The 25,876-nt window shown below is 38.4% G+C and overlaps 1 pseudogene; it reads right to left on the bottom strand.

Moving 5' to 3' along the window:
• Positions 1–4,336: 4,336 nt before the first annotated feature.
• Positions 4,337–6,492, bottom strand: LOC124975882 (mitogen-activated protein kinase 6-like; annotated as a pseudogene).
• Positions 6,493–25,876: the final 19,384 nt, after the last annotated feature.

Raw genomic sequence — 25,876 nt, forward strand, 5'->3', positions numbered from 1 at the left:
TACCTAAAGATCAGAGCTACGGCTTCCAGGATTATCCAAGATGGCCACTCTAGCTTTGAAATGTGTTGGCAAATGGGGAGCTGCAGCTCAGTGTGTGACTGTGGTCAGTAGGAAGTCCTGGAGGTGGGATGCAGTTGGTCAGGTAGGGGTCCTCGAGGTCAGGTGTATTTGGTGTGGTTGTGGGATCCTGGAGGCTGGTTGTAATCAGTCAGTCTGGGGTCCTGGTAATAGGGCACAGTCAGTTGGTCTGAGGGTCCTTGGGAGAGGGAGCAGTCATTTGATGTGAGCACCCCAGAGGAAGGAAGTGATTGGTTGGGCTGAGGGATCCTGGAGATGGGGCTCAATCAGTCTGGCCAGGCATCCTATGGGGCCTGGCTGTTGTCTCAAAATGGCAGCAGCCATATGTAATCAAACCTGCAGGTACTGTAACAGTGAACTTCCAGGCAACAGCAGGCAGCTGGTGCTTCACCAGCAGTCGGCGATCAGTTTGCTGACTGTTGTCAGACCATCGGAAGGTGAACCCTGTGTGTTGTGTGATGGATAGGAGTAAGGCAGGTGATGGACATGTGTGAGGCAGGCAAGTGGAAGATGGATAGAAACCTGACAGTGAGCAATCCACACTCAAAAAACACATTGATATGCTGGCAGACTGCAGGTGATCACATCAGAAAAATGGGGTAAATAGCAGGGGATTTATAAGCAGTAAATCTGGTTTACCAGAAACAGATATCCTCTGCTTGAAACTGGATTTATGGAGCAACAAGGAATGCAGACTCTCTCTAGTTCACCATCTTGGATCCCCTTCAGTCTTTGTTTTTTAAGCAACTAAATTCACCTAACCTGTCCTTACTCAGTATCCTTTGGTCCTGTGAGTGAACACCCCTCAAATAACAGTGTTAAGTCTTCTCTTTTTTTTAGCTGCTTTCCCTAACAATTCCTTCCTCATTCTTCTCTTGGTCCTTTTTGTGAGTACCCCTTAATTTAGAGTGTTCACTCTTCTCTCTTTCCTGTTCCAGAAAACCTTTCCCAAACTTCTATAGTTCTTCTGTGTCACCACACCTCTTCTGACAGTGTTCAGTCTTCTCTAGGTCCTATCCTTAAACCAATGCTCAGTGTCATCTGAGTTCAGTGGTGAGCACCACTCACACATAGGTATGCAGTCTTACCTGAAACTTATTTTGGGGTACCCCTTATCTTACATTTCTCTCCCCTCTATTTCCTTTGGGTAAGCTCCCCTCATCCAGCAGTGTTCTGTACACTCTTTGATCTCTGGGTGAATGCCCCTCACCCAAAATAACTTAGTGTTCTCTGTGCCATCTCCAAAATGCACCTAATCAATCTTATCTCAGCCTGCTCTGGCTCCAGAGTATGATCATAGGTAGTCTAACATTGCTTATACCTTTCTGGATTTTCTCTTAGCCTCGCCTACTCCAACATTGCTCATGGTCTTCAGAATCCTCTGGGTGATTACCCCTCTACCACAAGTGTTCAGTCTTCTCTGGATCTTGTCCTAAATTCCCCCTCATCCACCATTCCTTATTGTAATCTGAGTCCTGTGGGTGATCGCCCCTCTCCTAACATTGCTCATGATTCTCTGTTTAAATACAGCTATTTATTAAAAACAATGAGCAACTTCTTCAAGTTAGCAACCCAGGAATGTGCTGCCTATCTTCCTTTTCCTAAATATTTAAATCATTTGAACTCAGGGGTTGTGCCAACACTGTGGCTCTGGAACGGTGGAAGCAACCATGAAGGCACAAGAAAAAGGGAAAGGGGCAGAGGGTTTCAGAGGCAATTTGCAGTCCTTGCTTGCTCTTTGGCCTGCACTTCTGTGGTGATTATGGCCCCCAGCCCTGGAAATCCACCCTAATGACAAACAAACAAATTTTGAACCTCTTTGAGCTAGGAAGATCAGCTGGGACAATGTGCAGAAGGCACTTGGTGTCCACCCCTGACCTGGAGTCCTCTATTTACTGCACCCACCCTTAACCATATGCACTCACACAGCAACAAAACTTACTGTACAGGAGGGTTGATTTCCTCACCCAGACAGAGTGCCCCATGAAGCTCAATTCTAGGCTACCATCTTGGGCCAAAATGAGTCCAAAGATGGAGGTAAGAATGGGTTTAGGAGGTGGAAGCTACCCCTCACAAGCTCTTGCAGCCTGAGAACACGTCTTCCACCTGACCCCAGGCCAGTGGTCCCTTATGCAGAATGAGGGACCTCAAGTCCTGCAGAAATATGCTGGCAACAATGAGAAGGTGGTGGAAGAAAGTTGATGCCTGGCGTGTGGAATGAAGGTAATGACCTGTATCCCTCAATGGCAGGTGGAGTATTTACAAAGGGTAAACTGTGAGGAAACCCAAAGGCAGTTTGATTTTTTATTAATTCCCAAAATTTTGAGTTTCAGCATGTGAAGATCTCACTCCAATCACAGTAAAGTTCACCCACTCCTGTTTGTAAAAACAAATCTTCTTCCTAATTCTGCCTCTCCTAGGCACTCTAGGGGGGTTCAAATCCTGCTCCCTTTACTTTATTCAATATCCAGTGTGAATCTGGATAGAAAGCAATACCAGAGTGTGTGCTTGGGACTAGTGAACTACTAACATTTTTTCAGTGGGTAATCATCACCAAAAATCTGGCTTTTAATATCTGACTGGGATGGGTTCCAGGATTCCCATTGATATTCAAACCCAGGTAGGCAAATGTTCTTTCTAGGAAATGGCATATAACCTATGCACACCCACTTCTGCACTTTAAACCATCTCTAGATTGCCTATGATACCCAGTCAAATGTAAATGTTCTGGAAAATGTTAGAAAGTAAGACTAAAAAGAATATATTTATTTAGTATAGATGGATACTGTGAATATTATCATCTGTTTGTTTTAATATGAGGTTGTGAAACCTGCAGATTCTGAGGGATACCATCACCGTAAACACCAGAGAGACATAACATATGAATATTAAAACTTGGTTAAATCAGGAAGGGCCACCCCAGTATAAGGGAATAAGGATTAAATTACTTCTCACCCCAGTGTTATGGGTGAGGCAGGATACTTTTACCATTTAAATAACATAATAACAAATTGGTGAAAATAGGTGGGGCTATTTCTGTCATTTTCCCTATAAGGTCACATAATTCAGAGAAAATATTGAGGTTAGAGTGGATTAGAATATGTAAGATAAAGCTGAACATTCTTTTTATTTTTTTTATTATTATTATTTTTTTTACATTTAACCTAAGTTTATTCATGCTTGCTTTGGGATGGGGACAAGATCATTTGGTAAAAACAGTAAAAACAAAAAATGTCTTATCATGTACAACTTTTAAACTACAGTAATGATGAACCTTAATTACTTCCATGCACACAAGTCTAACATTACAGTATTTTTAAAAAATAAACACAATTAAAACTTCTAGGAGCATTTTATAAATTTAATAAAGTAATTTCTAATTTTCTTTGTAGATAGATCAAGCACCTCCAAAATACAAATTCCTATACACAGTGAGTACTTTACTTAAAATGAACACTTAAGTAAATTAAGTACATGGACATCCTTAGGATAAGCTGATATTATACATTCAGCTAGGCAGGCAACAAACCATAGTGCCAAATGGAAAAAGTGTAGTTCCAAATAAAATTTTAAAACCAAGTTAATTTTATAATTAAATACAGAAAATATACTGATTTGCTAAAACAAATGTGATGTATTAACACTTCACTATAAAGAATGAATACCAGAACATTTATAAACAATGAGTCTTAATAGTTTACTACAATAAATGCTGGCTAAATAGAAGTGCATATTGTGAAGCACTATGGGTGGTATATGTTTTGCAACATACTTTTGTTACCTTGAGGTAGATAACACATGTGTACCAAATTCGTCATTCATTTTCAGTTGCTGCTGGTATCATGTGTTTTAAGAAAAGTGTACAGTATGTAAAGCTGGAAAATACTAATGAATGAAAATATTTTAGGAAAAAATAGATATTTTCATGCAGTTATGTACAGTCTCACTGTGTAAATTTCAAGGCAAGATTTTTCTTTCCTGTTCTATGAGAGAATGTTTTTAACTTGTCTTAGTGCATTTCTTTTGTCTCTTCCTGCATTGCATTATTCTGCTGTATTCTTTTTTCTGTGCAAATGACATGCCAGTTAAAATGAAAACTATCATGTAGAAAAAAATTCTGGATTTTAAAAGCCAAGAACTAATAAAAATCCTTACTAAATTACACCATCTCTTTCAAGTAAAAAATGACTTTTAAACACTAGTAATAAAAAAAAAAACACATTTCATAAAGAATACAAAGAAATGTCTGCTGAGTGTTTTAGTTCTGATGTTTCAGAATGCTGCTGTATGTTTTATGAGGAATTTGAGGGGACGATTTCATAGCAGAAGGTGTTAAGGCCTGGATTGACTTGAGTGGTGACCCCACTGGACTATGAAACTGTGGGATGCCTATGGATTCAAGCTGCTTGTTAAAAAGGAACTCCCCACTGTTGTTCAGAAATCCTTCTTTATTTCCTCTCTCCCCAAGCTTCCCATCCTCTACTGGCTCAGTTTCTAGCATGTCAGTACCTTCTTTCCTGCTAAAGAACTTGTACAAGTAACTGGTGTGTTTTCCTTCTCAAACTGTTCATCCTTCCTGACCTCACAACAAAACTGATTGATGAGAAAACGTTCCTCCCTACCACTCACAAACTGGCTATCTCAAGAAGATTGGTACAAGGCTTCTAACTGAGCCAAATTTGCCATTCCTTTTTCCTGTTTTTCTCAGCTTACTGACTTTGATATCAAACTTTTCAACTCTAGCTGGGACACTGAGCTATTCAAGTCATTTAATTTATCAACAACATCAGTAGGCTCATTTTGTGAACTAAGTTGAATAGTTCCTGCAATAAAGAAATCAAAATCAAATCCCTGATTCTTTTCCCTTTTTCAGCCAGTTACTGTGATGCTTCCTCTAGCACTATCTGGGTTTTAACCAGTCCATTCCTTTCACATTTTGATTTGTCTTTCTTATCAGATTTTTCTTTGCTTTGTTCTTTCCAATTGGAGAGATCTATAATAAGTTTGGGTTCATACTAATGATTAACTTCACTCTCTCTCCAAACTAAATTATCTAAATATGATGATGACCTTGTTTTGTAGTGACAAGTATGACTGCACTCTAGATCACAATATTTGTTTTCATGATGATCTGGGTATTGCCACAAGGCTCAGTAGAGTAACTGGTATCAAAAACAGGATCCTCCAGATACTTTTCTCAATCTCCATCCAAATATTTTCAAGGATCAACTTGTACTTCTTCTTCATCAGTGACATCAGATAGAGCTCCTGGGTCAAGTTGAACTTCATCAATATCAAAGTTGTTATGTATAGGCCAATCATGCTCTGAACACTGACAATCATGATACCTTTCCCAGTTATAAATGTGATTGTGAGTTTCATCCATAAGCAAAATATCATCAACTTCATCTTCGATGTGAAAAGGATGGCTTGAAATTGGCTCATCCATTGGAAAAGAATATATACTCATGTAAGGATGAGAGAGTGCTTCCTCTGCTGTCAACCGATCCATGGGGCTAAATGTCAAAATTTGTTCCAGGAAATCCAGTGCTTCTCAACTAATTCCTGGAAGCAGCTGAGTTAAAGTTTTCTGGGGCTCAGTCATGTCATTTCTAATGTAAATGGAATTACACTGAGAAGCTCCTGCCAATCTTCCTCATGTACAACAGGAATAGATTCTAAAATCAGTTGCATCTGTTCAACTTCATGTGCACCTGCAAAGAGGGTTTTACCAGTCAGCATTTCAGCAAAGATGCAGCCTGCAACCCACATGTCAATGGTTTTAGTATAGTTATTAGGAGAAAGTAAAAGACGTGGAGATCTGTACCATTTAGTAAGCAAACCTTCAGAAAGATGACCCTTATGGGAATAATGAGGATCCATGATACATGCAAGACCAAAGTCACCTATCTTCAGCACCAAGTCTTCAGTATTAATGGAAAGATTAGCTGGTTTGAGATCTCTGTGCAGTACATTTGCAGAGTGAATATACTTGAGCCCACGTAGCAGCTGATACATGAAAAGCCTGGCATGCTCTTTCAGTAAAGGGCCCTGCTCCAGCACATTATCCAAGTCTGTCTCCATGTACTCCTGAACAATGTAAACACTGTTCAGTTCAGTAAGAGAGCCCACATCATCTGTTAAGTGACTTCCACTGGGGCCAAAAATTTCAAACACTTTCACAATGTTATCATGGTCAAGTCTTCTAATAATTTTGATTTCACAGAGAGCATGTTTGACACTCTGGGGATCAGTAAGGACAATTTTCTTGATGGCTACTCTTTTGTCACAGTCATTGTCTACAGCAGAAAAAATCAAGCCATTGCCTCCACAACCCAATGGTTTTAAGTCCATATACCTAGAGCCCAGATCAAAACCATGAATGTTCATAAGACTTTCAAATTTCTCTGCCATTTTGAAACCCTTACTATTGCCTTTTCCTTCCAAATTGTTGAATTTGTGTAAACAGGGAAGAAAACTGGCATCAAAGAAAAGATCTTTCAAAATGGGAGAAGAAAAATAATTATGCTTCCACAGCAAGATGGTTTCTTCATGTTCATTGCATATGCCAACCAGGCCTGTTGAGTTCCCCTCAGATTTAAAGCTCAAGAAGCTCTACTCATATTGAGACTTAAAAAGATTTCAGTACTCATAGTTCAAGAAAGGGGCAGCAACTCTGCAGACATTTAAAGAAAACACTCAAGAAACTCAAATGGAATAAAATGACATACTATGCACTCAGATATACTGTGCTAAACGATTTAATATTTAACAAAAATGTGAATAAATATGCCCACAACAGGCATCTATGAACATTCCCCTCACAGTGCAGATACATTCAGTGTTGGACTGGTCCTGAGCAGCATCATTCTAAGGTGCTGGTAAGCACTATTTCCGTTTTGCTTCTTTTCTTCCTTTGTTGCTATATATTTCAACAGGAAGCCCTGGTGACTGTTGGTTGACAGATGTCTTTTGTTAGTGATCAGATGGCCCCAGTTCACCACAATCACAATCACAGCTACCGTCCATCTTACTCTGATACAAGGGGACTTCTCTGACTCATCGAGGGAGTGCGGGGCTCGCAGACAGCCCCCAGTGTTGGCTCAGGTCTCTGGCTGTGTTGGCAGCAGCGGCATCCCGGAGGCTCTTGCTTTGCCACAGTCACCGCCATGTAACTCCAACCCGTGAGAGAGGGCAAGGGCAAGCTGAACATTCTTTAGATTGTTGTTAGTGAAGCTTAATGGCCAATTCTGGTGTGAGTTCAGAATTCCAATATTGATATAGGACCATCATCAGTGAAGACAGGGTTCAAGAGTGTTCAGAATAGGAGGATTCTATTGGTAGTTGGAATAGAGGCCATTTGTGTTGTACTCTGGTTGTGAAGTGGTCTGCATTTTCCCTGTGTCTGGAGACTTTCTATGAGGCTGATTTTGAAAGCAATGAACTTCTTATTCTTATGGAAGAAATGTGTAGGCAGCATAGCATTTAGGATGTGGCAAATATATTATAAATTCTTTTAGTCAATTTTATTGTATTAATCAAGAGGAAAAAGCAGAGCAGACATTTTAAAAATATGAATTTCAGAGGCAAGATTAAAATTAGGTATAAGGACATTGCAGTTGATAAAGATAATACTGCCACTAAAGGAATGCTGAAAACTGTGTCTAAAACTGATGAGAAAGTTGGCTTGAAGGCATCTCAAGATCCAGAAAGGCCACCTCCATCTCTAGCTCAAGGGAGTGTAATTGAAATTCTCTTGGGACCAATAGAGTACCCTTCTTGCACAAGGGAGCCTAGAAAGTTTTTTCAATGTGCTCAGCTACTCACACCTTCGATGACTGTTTCAGTAAGGGCCCTGGAAGGTCAGGCTACTGTTCAAGGTGGAAGTAAGTTTTGGAATCAACCACAAGTTGCTATTTCTGGAGGAATGCAGATTGCTGGAGGGATGGGTCAGGGAAATTTCCAACAATATTTCAAAGGAAGACCTTGGAGGCCAGGCAATGTGCAGCAGAGTTGGAATCCCTGCAGGCAGCCCCTGAGAAGATAAACTGTGGAGATGTCAAGGATAGTCAAAGCTGCAGTGGAGATCTCTGAGATTAAGAAATGTCAGAAACATGGGATATTGTCTTAGAAAACCTGCAGGAAAAGAACAGTGACAAGTCAACTGGAATGCCACTTGAACTGCAAAATACAAGGACACAGGTGTGGCGCTACACAAGCCCTTTGGGGAAAATATCAGGGTGCCGTGTGGCCAAGATTCTGGATATGGAGCTAAAGGACCTGCTTGTTCAACTGGATTTCAGTTCTGCTTTGGTCCCACTCCTTTCTATGCCCATATTTTTGTAAATGGAAATGTTTACTCAGAACATTTATATGCTGGATATTTGTAAATTCCTTTTACTTTTACAGGAGCTCACAATGTGGGATTGCATTGAGCTTCAAAGACTTTGGACTTAAATTTGAGTATTCTTGGAACTCTTGGGACTATGGGGACTCTTGGAAATGAACTAAATGTAGTTTGCATTGTCAGATGGCTATGAGATTTTGCGAGCCATGGGTCAAATATTACATTTTGGATGTGAGCTATCCTCCAGAACCTGACATGTGAGACAATGCAAGAAGGTTCAGAGTAGAAATGATTGAGTTTTGAGACTCTTAATCTGTGATTAAATCTTCTAATAGGAATTAATTCAGTGGTAACTGAAGTGGTAGGGTGTAGCTGGAGTAGAATGGAACTGGAGTGTGGTTTTGGAGTACAATTTTTTTTATCTGAAGAGTGGAAACTCTCTCTCCCTACTTTCTGATAGTATTGTGCAGTGTTTGCCTCTGCCATACTCTTCCATCATGATGTTCAACCTTACCTCAAACATCAAGAAATGGGGCCAGTCTTCTATGGGCTAAAACTTCTGAAATCATGAGCCCTCAAATAATTTTTTTCTCCTTTAAAATTGTTCTGGTCTTATCTTCTAGTCACAGGAACAAAATAGCTGGTCAAAACAATCATGTATATCATAGCGCTTGACAAATCCTAGAATTATTCACATAAGTTTTATTATTTACTAAGTAAACTTTGACTATGGAGATAGCAACAAAATGACATTCATGTGTTCTTAAAGAGATAGACACTTGTTCTTTTCATCTTGAGGTATATTTTGTAAGTGCTTTACATATTTCTTTCCTCTTAGAAACTCTGAGTTTGGGCAGGCAAGGTCTTGTGCACCTGTAATCCCAGCTACTCAGGAGAATGATGAAGGAGACAGAAAAGATTGAGATTAACTTTGACAATTTAGTAAAACCCTCCCTCATTAAAAAAAAAAGGTGTTTTATCTATATAGCTCAGTGGTAAATCAGTAAATTGTCCCTGGGATCAATACATAGTACAAAACAATATAAACAAAATCCCACTGAGTTTGACTACTTTTACTCACATCATATTGGGGTACTTTCTCATTTAAACTGTATCAATAAAATTAGGTAGAAGAAATACCTGAGCTCCATGACTTCAACCTGAAACTAATCTTGAGGCTACAAAATGAGGTCCATGAAGGTCCATATGTTCTGATGTTCTGATGCATTCAGAGGCAGATTTTCAAGAGGTAGTTTTGAATTGAAGATAATTACTCCTGAGAAAGAAGACCAGAGAAGAAGAAAGCATATGTAGCTGTTTTTCAGGTTTGTTCCATGTCAGGATTTTCATTTTCTTTCCAAAATACAATGCATTATTAACTTGCAAACTTTTACTTCCCTACTTTTATTTTTGTGTTAACAGGTCTTAAACTACTTTATTTCCTTCTCATAATATTTAATTTGTAGCCCTTTATATTAGGAGATTCCCCTCAATTTTTAGACTTCAGTTTTATTCATGTGATGGATTCATGACCTGTAATGTTGAACATATTTTTTTTGACATGTGAATGTGTTAGAGCCTTAGATTTGCATCACTGTTATTGTTCAGTGATTAAGTATTGATAAAGAATTAAATCATACTTCCTTTACCACATTTCTTCTGGATGCTCCATTCAAATAAAATCAATAATTAATAAAGTGCACATTAAAGAGAGCATTACATTCATTGCCTGTGGTAACATAAATATTTGAAAGAAAATAATTAGAAGAGACATTTTCCATTGTATTCTGAGAGATCATATCTTGCTTTTCTTGGCCATTTTTTATCCCCTTGAGTATTGGGAATACCTGTTTTCTCTCTTTGCTGCTTAGAGAGGTTAGGATGGAAGTATTTCATTTGGCAAATTAGCCTGAAGGTGGAGCATTGAATCATGAGTCTTATCAGACCAGGCATCGACTCTAAAGTCTCTGGTAACACGAATTTATCCATTTCTCAGCTGCTTTCTCCAGACAGTCACCACCCCTACACTGCCACCTCTGCCCAGTCTCACTAGAGGAAGGTTTCCAAAGTTCTCAGCCAGCAATATGTCCTTCATCTCGGTGAATGTCACAAGGCTTTTAGGAATGGGGATGAACCAGCTCACCCCAGAAATCAGATGGAGTGTATCTCCCATGATGCCCTGTCCAACTCTGCGCTACCCTGACCATCAATTTCCCATGCTGTCCACCATGTGCTTAATGGAGCTGAGTCAGTCTAACATGGGAGAGAGGTTAGGCAAGTGTTTTTCATTTACCATGACTCCATCTGCTCGTGCATGATGGATTTGGCCTGCTATATCTGGTATGAGCATTGCAGACTCTCGTGGCCACAGGAGTTCCTTGCTATCCAGGTGTATTCTGCCTTCTGGGTCTGTAATTCCTCTGAATTTTCCAGAGCCCTATGCCAAACCATAACTTTGTGCCAGCACATATTTTCCCTGTCTCCTTGTTCTCTGGAAAAGTCTGAGACAAATGTAACTTGGGAAACTTTTCAACACTGCCACTGGGTTCAGTCCATAATTTTCTTTACTACGGCAAACATGATCTCCACAATATTAACCGAGAGAATCAGCCTGAGGGGACTGGAAGAAAATTTTGACATAGTGAGCAAGGAACATATTTTAGTTAGGAGCCCATGCTCTAAGAGTCAATCTTTCTTCATCTTTCTCATCAATGGCTTTGGACTTGAACTATACCTCTCCCATGCAGCCAAAATTCTATGAGCACAATTAATGGATCTTTCTCAGTTTTACATGACAATAATGGATAATATTAATCTTGAATCTTCCAGCATCTCTTTCATTAAATAAGAGTTGCTTTCTTATAGTTTATATTAGAAAGATATACAATATACTATAGCAATCTAGTAAAATTATAAAGAAACTCACTCTCTGGAATAAAGTGGCTATTTAACTACCATTTTAATACTTACAAACTGTGGAGCATACACAAATCAAGCTTCAAGTAACACTTATATCTGAAGAAGATTGACATAATTCTTTACATTTTATTTTATTGTGGCCATGCATACTGCACCAATGATGGTGTCCTATTATTTGCATTGATACTTTCTACCAAATCTATCTTCCAGGCTCTTCCCAGTAACGTTAATAGGTTTCTCTTTTTCATTAAGTATCTCCTCAAAAAATTTTCCAAATAATCTGCATAAATCACCAAATTTTACACAGAAACCCTTCTTCTGTTTGAATTTCTCTTTATATATGACTTGCTTTAGAGAACAAATACAATCCCCCCTTTATTTTTTACTATATTATCCTTGTAACTGGAGGTTAGAAGCAAACCATATTTTTATGTTTTCATTTTATTCCTCCTGAAGCTAAAAGGCATATGAATTTGAACCTTTCTGTATTTTCAGTATAATAATTCTATTTCTAAGTGCATTTAAATTCTAAATTATAGCTCAGTGATCATAAGTGAAGAAATATCAAAGAAAATACAAGACTTAGAAATTGTAGCTCTTTATATTCTGTTCTTCAATGTGCATATCTCAGTACTTCCAAGAAAAACAAAGCATCAACTCCTAGTTGATTTATAATTTTATACAATTGAACATATTTACTTACAATTACAGGAAAAGTTGTCAGTTTTATTATATAAGTAGTTGCCATTTTAATGTGTTTGCTAAATGTGTCATTTGATCAAATTGATTTCATGGGTTTCTCAACTTGTTTCCATTACTCTTCTCAGTTATAGTAATAGTCAATAACTGCTCTGAAAATTCCTTTTAATTTCACACATTTTTATGTTCCCTTTTGTGAATTATAGGCCAGCACACTTGCAAAAAAGTAAGGCATAACATTAATTGGATATTTGACAAAATTACCTCAAAGATAAAACTATTACCAATCTCAATAGATTATATTAGGTCATGAATTAAAATATGAAAAACACTTTGAGTGATATATATATATATATATATATATATATATATATATATACTTAAAATAATCAAAAAGGATTCTTGTTGCTACTTATTATTGTAGCATATTGTAGCAAGATGCACTGGTCACTTAAAATATTTGAATACAAATTCATCAATATACTCTTCCATTAGTGTACTACCTCACTGTTATTCAAGAGGATTTCTTGGACCTGTAGCATTGCCAAGATTAGAAAACATTATACATATTCAAAAATCAAATCCCATGCCAGGATTTCTGAATTTGTCTTCCTATTAGCAACATATCCAATTCATATTTGTGCTCATTAAAATTTAGGAAGCAATCTTCTAATGCACTATAAAATTCTCCTTTAAGAAATATGAATAATTAATTTTATAAAATATAATTATACCCTTAAATATATAATCTTATGTTTATCTTTATTTTACATTTTATTTCACAAAAGTGTAGCATATACACATTTGTTTTTACTTACGCCATCATATTTCCTCAGTTATATATTAGGTAACCATGCTTTCTTTAAAAAGTATCTTATTGAATAATTGACATACTTCAACTTTGTGAGAGCCAGTTTTCCTGACTTTTATTGTGTCAAATTAAAAATGCTCTCAATGATCACATGACCAATGTGCCATTTATACACATGTTCTTATTTCAGTAACCATTGAAACACAGGAATGTGCCCATTCATTACTCTCAAGTGGCCTGGCAATGCCTGGACATACCTATATTTGTAGAATATGTTGAATCTGAAGACTTGCCATGGAATTTGATTTGGAATTGGATTCCTTTCAGCTGGGAGTTGCACTCAAAGGGAGCAGTGCATCCCCAGTCACCTGCATGGCTGAAGAGGAGGCCTTTCTTCACATTTTTCAACTCGCATTAGTTCAGACATTATATCTCACTCAGGAGTATGCTATGACCATCTTTTTCCAGGAAATTCTTCTGATAGGCAATGTGCACCAGCTTCCAGTGGCAAAAAATTCAAAATGACACCTCACTGGCCCTTGCCAATTTTGAGTCTTTTGGATACTCTCCCAGACTGCCAATGAAGGGGACTTCCACACCAGAGCATTTTGCATGTGAACCTCAAGGTCAACTGGAAAACCAACAAGTGAAGACAAAAGACAGCCGCTCTGGCCCTGATTTCCTAGTCAGGTTTATTTTGTATTGACTTGCTTATGACTTGATGAAAAATGGTAGGATTTCAGCCTGAATCCTTGTTCATTTTTGCTGCTACCATTCAGGAGAAAGGGGGAATTTACCACCTACTCTCCCACTGTCATTGGAGCTGCAGGGTCAAAAGGAATGGAGTGCTTGTTGAGACTCTTGTTAAATTTCATGGATGTCCTCAAGAGATGCTCTGTAGAAGTGGGAAAAGCATATGTTGTTCTCATGTTTACCATGGATTTGGGGTTTATTGGAGTGTGCTTTGTAGGGTAAAGGAAGAAAAAAATACATTCATTCCAAGAAATCACAATGAAAGGAGGAAACCAGAGACATCAGGCATGTTGCAGGTTGGTAGTGGGTAGAAGCAAGTCAAGAAATTAAAAGCATTTGACAAATTGCAAATGTGTGTGGTACAAGTTTCCTGCTCAGTGAGTCCAATCCCACATTTGGGTATTCTTGAACCACTCCTCTTTTGTTATTCACTTTTGGTCTTCACATTTACCTGTTAGCAGAGCTGTTTCTGTTAACATTTGTGATATTGTGGTGCAGTCTATATTTCTAGAGCTGGGTTCATTGCTGCATTTTCCAAATTCAACTGATTTCAATTGAAAGAAATAAGAAAGTCAGGCTCAAACAATTACAGGAATTCAGGGTGTTCAAGCAAAGAACATTTATGCTAATCTAAAAAATTGAGCTATAAATTCTTGCATATTTGAGAGAAGTGGATTATTTCTGGGGGATTGTCATACATTGCTAGATGTATTTACTAAAATGTATTTCTCTTTTTACACACACTCTATTGTCTCTGAATCCCTTCTAAGACACAGGTTGTATATCCACCACAGGCTGACAAGCCTACATGATCTGAAAATCTTCTTTTTAAAGATTCTCTATGCTTAGATGCTATGAGTGCCTGCCTTGCACACATCTATACAAGAGTGGAGACTTTTTTTTTGTCCCATAATATTCAAGGTAAGGTAAAGAGTGTGCTGATTAGAACGCACTGTGGTCCACAGCATCTCTTCTATGGGAGAATTTAAGAAAGCATCAAGACCTTCCCTCTCCTTAACAGTCCTGCAGTCCTTCCTGGAAAAAGCTTCCTTCTCCCTGTGGCTTACCCCATCTAAAAGTGACAATGCATCCCAGGGACAGCAAGGCATCAATCACCAATTCTCCAGGGTTGTGTTGTCTCTACTTCTTTCTTGCCTAACAGATGCAGCTAAACTGCTCCTGTCTCTAAGTAGCTCCATTGACTGCCTTTCCCTCATGGTTCACTCCTCTCTTCTTGTTTGGCATCTCTTTAGAAAAAAGTGTTTTATGCCATGAAAGGATAAAAGGAAACACAATTTTGGGGCACTAGAAAGAGACAGGCAACTTGTTAAAGTTGAAAATTATTTAAGGGCATGTGCAAAATGCCCCAAGGTGTGGAAGGAAAACTAGACCTGTGATTAATTTTTTCAAGAGTGTGAAGCTATCTAACAACTCAGGCTTAGGATAACAAAAGGGTCAAGGGAATAAAGGGAAGTAGGATGTTCTGAAAACTCAAAAGTGAAAAAGACCTTAAGGATATCAGACTTGGCTGTAGAATCATGCAAACCCTCCTTCACAGCAACTTGGTCTCTACCTGACTGCCTTGTCCTACCCCCACCTGTCTTCTACTGGGAGAGAGTACCATGGTGGTGTGGATTCAGGGTACAGGCTCTGCAGATGGAAAGACAGGGACTTGTGATGTCTATAATCTATCATTTACTAGTAGTTCACTGAAATTGTCTACCCCAAAATTTTGTTGCTACAATAAATAATTACTACTTACATCAGCATGGTCTGGGCTCATGCTGGGGTGTGTGGCTGTGATCTCACAAGCTCCCCCACAGAAGTGTATTCATTGCTGAAGTTGCATGTCCTACACCATTTGGAAGGGGCCTATACATGGTTCCCACAGCCAGGAAATCAAGCCCTCTGTCATTGCAAAAGGAGAAGCAAGACCATAGAAGACCACTCAAAGCTCCACACAGTCTCAACCTGGAAAGGAAATGTGTCCCTTCTGATCATGTCATTTAACATAACTGGTTTGGGAGCTTACAGTGTCTTTCCATCATGGGCTTGGAAGTATAGTCTTCACAACCTGTGAAAACTAGATAATAAGATGTTGACCAAGCTCAGCAATATTTATCACATAAAAAGACATAGGCTATTGCTAGGATTAAGTTGTAAAATGCCTATAAAGTGGTCAGTGCAGTGCATGGCCTGGTATGAAGGATGAGTTCAAAGCTATGAGCTATTATTATTCAATGGTTCAGTCATCAGCATTGCCCCTTGCCTTTAGAATTATGCAAATCATATCATTCTCTAGTCATTTATAAAATATCACACCCAGAGTTGCAATACATTCCCATGAAGACCACTTCTGAGGATCCATCATTTTATAAAAGAAATATTAAAGTAGAGGGCAGGAATCAGGTATCATGAACTCCATTCTTTTATGGCTCAGAGAATTGTGGCATTTGGTAAGTTACTGAATATACCTGGGCCAGTATAAAATGGATTGCAACTTAATGCAATGAAATGTGGTGAACTGTAGAAGTAGTTACTTGAATTCCAGTTCTAACCCTACAATTTATTGCCAGTATATCCTTGTGAAAATCATTTCATCAACTTGGAATTTGGTTTCTTCATCTGTAAAATGAGTGATTGAAGCCAGATTATTTCATGCTCTATAAGCTAAAAATATGATGATTATAAATAATGCTTCTTCAAGAATCTGCCTCTGTTCATTGAAAATTGGAACTTTTGATTACCTATTCAACCAAAAACTCCAGATCTTCCACTGGGGTTGAACCCTCCCAGAGTCCTGGAAGACTTAACCCATGTAATACTGGATGGGAACAGCAGGATTGGCTACTAGTTTCTCTAGCAAATGGGAATTGTTTTAGAGTTGCACAGGAATTGTTATAAGTGCCCTTAGTTCTCCCCAACACAGACTCTAATTTTAACTTACCATGAGTCAAAAATATATCTCTTCTCTCTAATAAATGGAGTATAAACTCTTGTGGATTATCAGAGGGCAGCAGAAGATAAACAGAGGGAAAAAGCTTTAAAAATAAATGTGCATAGATAAAACAAGCAGAAATAGTAAAAGGCAGATGTAAAACTCTCTCTCCATATGGTAAGTAGAATGATAGGTCCTGAATTTAACACTGTTGTTACACAGAAAAAAGAATTAAGTCCATGGATGAAGTCAGAGTTATAATTGGCTCATTTTAAAATAAGTATCTTATGCTGAATTCTTCAAGTGGACCCAGATTCATCAAGAGCACCCTTGGAAATGACACAGAAGAATCAGCAGCAGAGTAGAGCAGAAAGAGGAAGACCTGGCCAGAGCTGACTTTATACACAAGGGGTCAGGAACTGAGCAAAGCAAGAAGCTACCAGAAGCTGAAAGAGGACAGTGGAGTCTCACCTAATGTTTCAGAAGGACCAGAGTCCTGTTGACATCTTGATTTAGCTCATTGTGACACATTTCAGACTTCTGACCTCCAGAACTGTATGACAATAAATTTGTATTATTTTAAATCACTGTCTGTGGTAAGTTCTTACATCCTCGTTTTGAAATTAATGCATATCATGATGAACTAAAGTTAGTAGCAGACATTTAGTAGAAGAATGAACACATTTTCAAAGAAATTAGTTGGTAAAAATAATAATGATAGATATATTGGAGGAAATGTTCTGTGCAATAACCAAAAATTTTCTGTAAACTGTAAAAGTGTCCTAAAATATGTACCAGTAATTCTGATGCAGACCATGTAAAGAAAATAATTATATAGACATTTTCTCTAGGGAAGCAGCTAACAGTTTAAATTTCAAACTGCACTGAATAGCATTTAAAGTTTTGTACATTTTCTGAGGCATAATATTTCATGCTAAAAGCCTGAGTGCTTAGACCAGAATATTTAGTTCTATCATTTGGTCATTCTATTGACCTTTAGCATAACCACTCAGAATTTGGGTTTGCTTATAAATAAAGTGAAATATAATAGTATCTAACTTATGGAGTGATAAAAATTAAGTGGATAATTCAACAAAAAACACACAGCATAGTATCTGGTATGTAATAAAAATTCAATAAATGTCATCTATTTGTATTACATATACATTGTATCAGTAGAATTTTTGTTCTAAATGTTGGTACTTCAAACACATTATCTTTTTGTTTTTATAAAAACCCAATTAAACAATTGCTCCCAGGATATTATCATGTTAGAATTGGGCAGCCCCAGTGGAAGAATCACAGTTGTGTGCAGGTGCCACACAGTAGGAAGAGCTAGGTAAGCATCAATGCTGTCAGAATTTTATCTTAATAAGGCATATTTCTCCCTGGGTGAGATACACATTATTGTAACATCTGGAGCTAGTCTCTGCACCCAACATGTCTGTGGACACCAATGACTCCCATTTTTGTTATAAGAGAGAAGAGTGAATATAGAAATCAAATAAAAAGGAATATATTAGAAACACCCACTGCTCTTGAAATTACTAAGCCTAAAGAATGGCTACATCACTTCCCTATGCAGCATCACAGACACTAGTAACTTGCACCTGTGCTTATGTATGAGGGAGTAGGGTAGAGAGACACAGGATCATCAAAGAGAAAAGGGAGCCTGTTTCTTAGAAGTGCACACACTTATAAACCATCACTGACAGTTGTAGAATAGCCATTTAGAGAATTGCACTCCTCACCAAAATATAAGTTTGTCAATTGCACAAAATGTCTTCTTCATTACTGTGTCACACATCATAGATTCTAAGCAAACACATATTCAGTTCTGCTGAAGGAGTTTACTATAAAATAGTATTAAATTTGTGGTAGAAAAATATATTAATGTGTGATGTACTTTTACTGCTATGGAAGAAACAGAAATATATATATATATGTTGCTCACCCTCAGAAAGAAGATATAGATTGGATCCTGAAGTCCAAAGATATCCACCAGAGAATTAAGTTCTTTGCTGAACACCAACACTCAGTAATGGCACAGAGCCAAATGTATGCACAGGGTTTGGCATTTGGCTTTAAGATGTATGAATAGAAGAAGCAACAATAAGAGTCCTGAACCAGGTGAAGTGGGTTGAAAATATAGGGGGAGTGAAAAATGCCCAGGAGACAGGACTTCTGGTCAGGAGATGTGAAGACACTGAAGACTCTTAACACTGAGAGCAATGTGTTGAAAACTCTGGCTTTGGGGACCTTAGACAAAGCCTCTTGGTAGAGCAGGATGAAGAAGATAGCACAAAACTACCTGATGAACAAACATCTCACAATTGACATTGTGATGAATTAAAGACAAATGGGCCCTTTCATCTGGGGGTACCATTTAAATCAATGGAATCTTGTAGAATCCTAGAGAAGACAGTGAATGTGATAGCAAGAAGAAATGCAAAGACTCATTTGATTTTATTTGGGTTTATTTGATTTGGAAAAACAAAAATATTCTTCTTGCCAAGAGACTTGTAGGACAAATTCTGGGACATATGCATGATAATGAGGCAGCGTAGGGGGAAGGGAGAGGAAAATCAGAATAGATAATAAATAATTGGGTGTGATTGGGAAGACGAGGACTGGTTGGAAAAGAAAGGAAATCAAATGCTGATATCTCCAAAACCCTTTCTCCTTTTCCTCCAACCTGCTGCTAATGTAACCTGCCCCAGGAATTGTTCCTTCCTGTGAGAAGTGATAAGTGCTGTCCTTTCCCCTGGGTGGCTTCATGCCCATGCTGGGATTATTTCACCTTCACCTTTTGACTCACCCTTTGAACACACAGGATGGGGAGAGGAGAGAGGCAAGATAGGGTAGAAGATTGGCATGAGAACAAAGAAATCCTATAATGTATAAAAGGGGCAGCACACCCCCACTTCTTTGGATACCAGCTCTGGGTCCCCTTCTCCAAAGAGAAATCTGTCTCCATTATATTCTTTGAATAAAACTTGCTTTCTATTCTTGCCTTGACAGTACTGAGTGATCAATCTTCACATCTGTGGAAATAAACTCAGACCTGATTGACTCTTATCACCAGCAGTATGAATAAAAGATAGAAGGATTACCCTAAAACATCAAAGCAGATATATATTATTGTAAGTAACATTCAGTTTTCCTCATAGTTATATGTGTATATTTTTTATAAAGTTATTTTTTTAAAATGAAAGCACAAAACTCCCACCTTTCTAACCATGGTTAGGCAGTTGATGTCATGATTTTTCCAGAAAGCATCAGGGTCTGCCTTGCTTTAGAACAGTCACAAACTTTGTACCTTATTCTGTCCTTTGAGCATCTGGACACACCGTGCTGCTCAGAAAAGCATTCTGGCTCTTAAGGAGTTTCTGTCTTTGGAAAACTTTCAACAGTAGTCTGTCTATTCCAGCACAAATGATGAGTTCATTGGATGCTACAAGAATGTAGCATTCTCTAAGAAAATAAACAACAAACAAACACTTCCTTTCCCCTGAAACATGAAGTTGCAGAAACATGAAGTTTATGCAGTTTGAAACATCTCTGTGAGGGTCTAGGAGAATGTTTTTGTGGTGGTTGTTTATTTACCATTTCTAATACTCTTTATTTCTTTATGTTAATCTAGATATCCACCTGAAATATTTTTTACCCAGTGGAAATATTGTTTATAATTAATCCTATAGAAACACTCCTGTATATCATTGCCATAAAATCATCAAAATTGGAAAATTAGCATTAATATGTTACCACCATCTAATCCTGGACCCTATTTAAGTAGTTGTCCCAATAAATTCCTTTATGACAAAATGATACAGGTGAGGAATTAGCATAACATTTTTGTCCTCCTTTTCAATTTGAAATAATTCTTCAGCCTTTTCTTTCCTTGACACTTTGGAAAACAATCAGCCATTTAAAAGTGGTAAAAATACAGAGCATTAAATTTACCATGTAGAAAGTACATGACAAATGGATCAGTTTTCTAAACTGAGTTATCCTTGATTTGAGGTAGTGGGTCTTGCTTCTGTATGTCTTCATGTCCAAGAAGGAACCTAGCATAAGATGAGCTCTCAGACTCATTGAATGAATGGAAAAAGTAAAACCCATCTCCAACAGAGAGGTTAATAAATGCATGCTAGATTAGAGCAAATGTTCTGTTCCCTTATATTTCCCCAGAAAACATTCCATGGCCACCTATTTCTGTGCTGACTTGTGAATAAAGACATGATTATTAATCTGCAGGGACTGCTTTAAGCACATGTAAGATATCAAGAGAAGAGCTTAGAGGCACTCTTCCTCATGATTTTAGGCAGAATGTTCTTGAGGAGGTAGAAATTGATAGAACTCTTGAGGGATAAGTGAGATTTTGAAACCAACAGTGAGGGTAGTGCACTTGAAAAGCAGATTCTTCCCCATTATCTAACACAGTTCTTCACTTGCAACTCAGCAGCATTGTCTGATGATTAAAACTGCAATGACTAAATAGTCACTTCTCTGAAAGAAAGTGAATCCCTGTTCCTGTTCCACTCTGTTTCAGTTCTTGGGGAGAACTTTCGCAGGCAGCCTTCTGCATGAGGAAATATTTTGTGAGGTTACCTCCTTAAGAAGAATAAAGGCTGATTCTCATATGCTTTGTTTGAGTCCTAACATCTGTGATTTTCTTTAATTCCACTCTATTCTTCCAAACTGAGATTTCTTTATAATGATCAGATAGTGGGTAACAATGCTTGAATAGCCTTGTTTTAAGAGTAGGTTAGTTGTGTTGATTTTCTTATAATGGTTGCAATTGTTCCCATTTGTTGAAGCTTTTTTCTTTCCTTTCTTTTGCATTTCCTAATTGTTTTATCTGTCACAGGAAGATCTGTTTGTGGCTTGTTGATCATTTCCTTCATCAAGAATGTTGTTGCAAGATAGGTTTGGCATAAAAAGGCAAAATACAATTATCAAAATTTTATTATGTTCTCTGACATGTTTTTTTTTCCATGAAAATACTATGAAATGCCTTTGTCCTTTATTTCATGAATATTTTTATTCCTTGGAAGAGGAGAAAATCATCTGTTATGTTCAGTATCTTCTTTTCACTTTTGTGCTATTAGTGCTTGGAAAAGTCACATTTTAACTTGATTATTTGATCCTCTTTGTCCTTCTTAGCAGCTCTGCCTTAGCACCTATGTTTAACAAATGAAAGCAGATGCCATCCAAGGTGAGCACACAAGCACTCACCATTGGATGATAATCATTCAGCAAACATTGATTGAACAGAAACTAAGTGCCAAGTAGATTTTCAATGAAGAAATAACAAAGAAACCTAAACCCAGGTTTCCTAATGCTGAGTGAAATTGCACAAGAGAATCAGACCCACTAAAGCTTTCAGTCATGATATTGCACACCATTTAGGTTCTGATCAGGGACTCTGGACTCACACTAGCATGGGTTCAAGTTCCAGTTTTGCTGTAAGATGAGTGACCTAGGGCAACCACTTGTCTTATTTGGGTTTAAATTCTCTTCTTCACAAATATTGGTTAAGAACAATATCTACCTTAATATTTTGTGAAGATTAATGAAATAATGCATGTAAATGGCCAATTAAGCTTCAGTTGTAGATATATACTGATCCTTATACAGTTATATTAACTTATTAAAATAAAACCATATAAGGTTTTAGACTAAGTCATTCCAAATATTCTACTTGCCATACAATAAATCAATATCCCATTGGATATTAAACTGAGCTGTCCTAATTTTAATCAGGGAATACAAAAGAGTATTTACAGTAGGTAGGTACAGGCATGCAACTTGGACTTTGCAATCCAAATTTCTCATATTCTCACCAACCTCAGATTATTTGTGTTCATATGATGTTAAAAGAGTTATTAGCAAGCAGTCTACAAATGGATTGATAGTCCTCAATTATAATTTCTGGTTAAAAAAATGTAGCATAGGTGATGAATCAGAATACAGTTCTCAGTGAAAAGAATTTCATCTTTCACTATCTAGATACAGTTTTGATCCTTGTTCTTCTAGAAAAATGGGCTAACCTTCAAATATAGATATATGTACATATATATTATATATATATAGTGTTATATATACATATGTAGCATTATATATACATGCTATAAATAAATAATGTTTTATATATAAATACTGTACATGTTCTCTATATATGTGAGTGTGTATGTGTATAAAAACACTACATATGATGCTTATCTACAAGGGATCTCTTTCATAGCTCTCTGAAAATCTCTCCATAACATAAAAAAATTTAAAATAATTAAGCTCCAGGGAAAGGGGGGAATCATACAATTCTATAATAAGAGTTCATAGAAATTAAATAACATGTTAAAAAAATTACTTGGAAAAGTAAGACAAAAGTGTTGAAGGAAGAGAATAGCCAGTTCCCAAAAACAATTTATAAGTAATTATTGAGCATCTTCTATGCATTTGTCATTTTCAAAAAGATCGAATAAAAAGAAACATGTACAAAAATATCTAATATTAATTTCTGGTGTTATTCACAAAATTAACTCAGAAGCCATAAAAAAGTATGAAATGTGAGATTTTTTTTCCTTAGGTCTTAAGAGACCTAAGTTCTATATAAACCAAAAACTAATCCCAAAGCACTGTCTATTCCTTAGAAACATGTTTGGTCACTTTTGTTGAATTTAGTTAAGTTAACAGTAATATGCAACCTGTACAAATCAGAATAAGGTTATAATTTATTAAATAAAATTTATTTTCTTATTTCATAATTTTTATGGTAGAAATAAAAATTTATTTTCTTATTTCCTAATTTTTATGGATTTACATGTTTTGCTATAGCAAAAGAGTTGAATAGCACAGAGGGTAGGGTAGATAATGTAAACAACTATATAAATCCTAAAATGGCTATAGGAAAGAGGACATATAAGGAAGAATAATTTTAGCAACTGGAAGAACTTTCCAGCTACCTGCATTGATGAAGTGGGGCAAGGAAAAGAATAGAAAATAGAAGAATCATGTTTTTGATTATTCAAGAAAAAGAGATACATTTTCAAGATTGCAGTGGAAGATACTGGATAAGAAACAAGGTAATGGGTGGCTTGGGTTGCTGCCCTGTGTCATGAGAGAGCTTGCTTCATCACCAGGCTGGGAGAAAATCAAACTTCAGAATTCAAAATCTGGTTTCTGAATGGTGTGACTGAGTGTGATCACTATCACACCATCATTAAGTCTCAATCCATTGAGCCCTGAGTCAGAAACTGTCTGTATTAAACCACACAAAACAAAAGCACAAGAATCAGATCCTGGGTGTTTTCAAGATGGTGTACTAGAGGGTGGCTGCATTTCATGTTGCTCCAGGACTCAGGATTCAAAATAGGAGATATTGAGAGACTTGAGACCAACTCAAAGCAGCCAGGTGAGTCTCTCCCGTTGGGGAGATGTCTCGGATGGGGCAGTAGTCCTGGAACTCAGGGAACTTTGTGAAGTAGAGCTGCCCAATGAGACACCCCTCCCCCCACTGGGGCAGTGAACTCAGACAACTGGGAGCATCTAGAGGAGGCTGCTCAGCACGGTGCTTGGACTCGGAGCAACCACTGGGGCTCCGGGCAGCTGCCCAGGGGAGGAGCTGCATGGCAAGTTGTTTGGACTCAGAGTGATGACTCCTGAACACCGGGGTGCTTCAAGGAGGAGGAGAAGGAGCACGGTGGGTCGCTTGGGCTCGGAGTGACTACACCAGAGCTACAGGTGGTTGCCAGAGGAGGAGCTATGCAGTGAGCTGTTTGGACTCAGAGCGACCACTCCTGAACACCAGGGGGGGCTGTGTGGAGGAGGAGGAGGAGGAGTGCGGCAGGTTGATTGGACTCGGAGTGATGCACCAGGGCTACGGGCAGCAACCCAGAAGAGGAGGCAAGTGGTGGGTTGTTTGGACTCAAAGTGACTGCTCCTGAACACCAGGGAGCTGCCCGGAGAAACGTGGTCATCACTTGGTTTCAGAGTAGCTATACCAGAGCTCCAGGCAGCTGCCAGGAGGAGGCATGCGGCAGGTAACTTGGACTCAGAGCGACCACCCGTGAACACTCGGGGGGATGCCCAGAGAAGGAGGAGAAAAGGGGTGGGTCACTTGGACTCGGAGTGACTGCCCAGGGCTGGGGCGGTTGGCAGGAGGAGGAGGCACACAGTGAGTTGCTTGGACTCCTAGTGACCGCACCGGAACACCGGGTGGGTGTCCGGAGGAAGAGGCATGTGGTGGATTGCTGGGATTTGGAGTGACTGTATGGAGATTCAGGTGGCTGCTCAGAGGAGGAGCTGCATAGCCAGGTGATTAAGTGTAGAGCAGGGTCCCAGGACCTACGTGGCTTCTTGGGGGAAGAGCCACACAGAGACACACTTAGGGGTGGAACAAAGGTTCCAGAACTGCAGGCAGATTCTCTGAGAAGAGGCAGCCTAAGGAGACCCGTCTGTGAAGGGTGAGGCTCCCAGGCCCAGGAGGTAGGTCTGGGCCACTGGGAATGTTGCCTAGGAAGGTTGCCCTGCCAAGGTAGTAGTTGTGGATTGAGGGGAACTGCCAGGAGGGGAACTGACCAGGGAGACCTCCCCACCAGTTGAGTCTTCCCCACCGAGTGAGGTTTCCCCACAAGGACGGTAAAACCAGAGACACAGGTCCAAACAGGCCTTGTCTCAGCCTGCAGCCTACTTCCCCTGTGGTTGACCATTGGTCAACAAGTGGAGGCACCTCTGCCCACTAGTATGAAATATACCCCACCTGAAGGCCATCACCCCTAGAGAGGCAGCTTCCTTGTGGAACACCGCATTATCAACTTCCTCCAAGACTTCAGGCTACTGAAGACTAAGAGGGGATATACTAGAAATCTTCAGGGAATTTATAAGTTAATAGAGGAAATGTGCAACATCTCAGCAGTCCACTGATACCTGAACAATATGAGAAAACAAGGGAAGAGAATGCCTCAAACAAATCAGATGTTACATCAATAAAATCCAATGACAGCATGGCAGAAGAAATGACAGAAAGGGAGTTCAGAATGTACATAATTATCATGATAAGGGAAGCAAACAATGAAATGAAAGAGCAAATGCAGGCATTGAATGATCACACCACTCGACACTTAAAAGAGCATTTACAGGAAACAAAAGATCATTTCAATAAAGAGTTAGAGATACTGAAAAAAAAACAGAGAAATCCTTGAAATGAAAAAAAAAAATAAACCAAATTAAGAACTCCATAGAAAGCATAACCAATAGGATAGAACACCTGGAAGACAGAACCTCAGATATTGAAGACAAAATATTTAACCTTGAAAATAGAGTTGACCAA

This window comes from Sciurus carolinensis, unplaced genomic scaffold (genome assembly GCF_902686445.1).
Source record: "Sciurus carolinensis unplaced genomic scaffold, mSciCar1.2, whole genome shotgun sequence".
NCBI lineage: Eukaryota > Metazoa > Chordata > Mammalia > Rodentia > Sciuridae > Sciurus > Sciurus carolinensis.